At 43.8% G+C, this 3,164-nt stretch overlaps 1 non-coding gene across 1 annotated transcript; it reads left to right on the forward strand.

The window, feature by feature from the left end:
- The first annotated feature begins 2,709 nt into the window (after positions 1–2,709).
- LOC112645720 (U7 small nuclear RNA) lies at positions 2,710–2,771 on the forward strand. Its single transcript, XR_003127213.1, has one exon. It is a non-coding gene; the product is annotated as a U7 small nuclear RNA (small nuclear RNA).
- Positions 2,772–3,164: the final 393 nt, after the last annotated feature.

Raw genomic sequence — 3,164 nt, forward strand, 5'->3', positions numbered from 1 at the left:
ATAAAGATCGCTGTTGTTCTCGCATTATACTATAGGAACCATGACTTTCTTGGGGTTTGTGTACAGGTGGGGGGCGGGGAGCACAAAGAAATCCCAATATGGAAGGCTTTGGGGTAGTGGTTCTCAACCAGGAGCAGTTTTTGCTCCCACGAGACATTTGCTAATGTCTCGGGACATTTTGGATTGTCAGAACCTGGGGGCTAAAATATATGTATTAGCATTGTAGGAGATATATATATATATATATATATATATATATATATATATATATATATATATGATATGCTAATATATATACTTATATATTAGCATTGTGGGATATATATATATATATATATATATATATATACACACTATATATCCTACAATGCACAGGGCAGCCCCCCAGCAGAATTCTCCAACCCGAAATGTCAATAGGGTTGAGGAGCCTGGTTGAGGGTAACAAAGATTGCCCTCAGTAATCGGGTTATGATAACACCAATTGATTGTCTTCAAATGAGCCCCACTGCAGAGACTGTGGATAATTCATCCTCTCCCAAATCAGTATTTACCACCTTTTTTCTTCCTTTAGACTCTTCCATTTTAAACATAATTTAGCTGTCTTTTTTTTTTTTTTCCTCCCTCTGCCCCTGCTGGAAAGAGAAAGGATTGGAATGGGGGAGGGGAAGGCGACAAAAAAGGAGGATTAGAAGCATGACCTGTTTCTCCTGGAGAAGCTCGGCACATTCCTCTCTCAGATGTGCTTTGTGACCGAGCAGGGTACAATTAAAAGCACAATAATTTGCTTGTTATTCAAGTCAGGCATTAGTCCGGGTAATGGCGTGCTTGGTGGAGAGATGGATTTCCTTGTTAGGAGCTAAGCACAGGATTAGCTGAATTCTCCATGGAGAAATCTTGATTTGTTCAAGGTCTTTCATGTTTTCTACAGAGAAGGGATTATGTCTTCTTAAAGAGAGGCCTTGCTTAAAAAGCTACAAAGTATAAGAAAAGGATTTAGGGCAGAGGGGCCTGTGGTTAAGTAGCTGAGGGGTACAGGGAATTTTAGAGCAAAGGATTATTTAAAGCCATAAAGTTCAAAAAATAATTGGTTTAGCACTACTGGGTCAGTGCCGGCGAGGACGCTGTAAAGGCAATTAAGCATGAGCTAATATTCATTTTACTTTGGCTAATTATTGCATGGATCCAGGAGAGAGGGGAAAGAAAACATGCCCCCTCCCCAGCAATCAGGGAGCGCGTTGTTTGGGGTTTCTTTGCCTTATGTGCACGCTGATTTGTTGGGGTGCTCAAAATCCAGGCATCACAAAGAATTTATTAGGTAAAACACAGGAAAATTGTCATCTCAAGGCAGATCAGTGCACGTTCTGCTATCCCGGTGACCAAGTAGAAGCCGCTATTAGTTTTAACTTCACTGAGATCATTAGCCAGAGAGGACATAATGTAAAAAAATAAAATAAAATAAAACGCCTGACTTCACCAATGTCGCTGCTAAGCCCAGATCAGGGGCTCACGACCAGAGCCACTTTGTCCCCTGGAGACCTCTGACGATGTCGGGAGACATCTCTGGTTGTCACAACTGGGGAGGTGCTCTTGGCACCTACTGGACCCAGGCCAGGGATGCTGCTAAACGCCAAATGATGCACAAGATGCGACAACCAACCATCAGACCCAAATGTGACCAGTGCTGCCAGTAAGAAATCCTGGTCTAGACGGAGGCAATTGTCTCTCTTTGGGTAGATGACTCTACCCCTTCCTCAAATCCAGAGCTGACAAATGATCAGAGGGCCCCATTATGCTAACCCACACGCTTTTCCTCCCTCTTCCACATGGGGCCTTCCCATAATTGGGGAAATCGGTGATGCCAAGAGCGATGTGCCCTGGCCCAGGGCTGGTGCCTGCCTAACCCATCCAGGATTCTCATACCCAGGAGAGGAGGGAGCTGGCTTCTCTGCAATTTCCGCAGGTTCCAAGTGTTGAGGACTTTTGTTCCCTTATCTGAGATTACAGTTCCTCCTGCATGAAGCGGGTTCAGGGAAGTCACGGTCCTGTGGCTTGCAAGGCAGTAAGAGCCTGAGGCTACAAGATACCATTTTCTCCCTGGCCAGAGACAATCCCCATCCTCAGGGAGGTTAACACCCTGGACAGGAGTTTCTGAAGAGCTAGGTAAAGCCAAGGGGCTGTGAATCGGGATGATTCCAAGGCCTGGTCATCAACTCTGTGGGAGGGTCTCAAGGATGCTCTTAAGCTCCATTTAAGATAAGACAGAGGGCTACACAAGGGGAGTGAGTGGCCGCAGAGGTTCCCTCAAGAATGGCATATGCACCATTCTGGAAATTAAACCAAAGGGGAAACAAAGATGGATGCTTTTATATTAGGTCTTGCTCTACCAGACATGAAAACAGATGTTAAATGCCTACCAGCCCTCTGGTTTCTTGGGTATCACTGCTACAGAAAGGCTCGAGGAGGGGGTCACAACGATGACCTGCCCCCACATACAAGCAACACTCAATGCTTGCTGCCAAGGTTTCAATCCTTCTGGAACTGTCCAGAAGGACTGATGACAGATGAAATGGATTCTCATTCCATCTGGTGTGGAATCTCATATACTGAATTCCCGTGGGCATTGCCAAGAAGACCTTAGCAGTACATCAAACCACCACTTCTGGTTAAAAAAAAAAAAAAAAAAAAAAAAAAAAAAAGAAAATTATTCACAAGCAGTACAGCTCTTTTAGAATTTGTCTCACAGGTTTTCCGGTCCTTACTGGAAGACTCCTAAAATATATGTATTTATTTTTTATTCTCATTTCATGAGCTAAGTGATTATAATTTGGGAAACCCCACACTTGATTTGTTTTTGTGGGTTTTTTCCCCACCTCTAACAGCGTTTGGCATGTGACATGCTTTTACAAAAGCCAGTGTGCTTCTTGCATTTCAGCGTTAACGTATAACCTCTGTTAGTCTCATGAAGGACAACTTTCTAGTTCAGGAGGGGAATTTGGAGCAGGCTTCTTCTCTAAATGAAGGGACCTTTATACAAAGAACACAGACTTTTTTTTTCAGATGTTACTTATTTATTCATGAGAGACACACAGAGAGAGGCAAAGACATAGGCAGAGGAGAAACAGGCTCCGTACATGGAACCCAATGCAGGACTCGATCCCAGGACC

Source organism: Canis lupus, chromosome 1 (genome assembly GCF_003254725.2).
Source record: "Canis lupus dingo isolate Sandy chromosome 1, ASM325472v2, whole genome shotgun sequence".
Classification (NCBI taxonomy): Eukaryota; Metazoa; Chordata; class Mammalia; order Carnivora; family Canidae; genus Canis; species Canis lupus.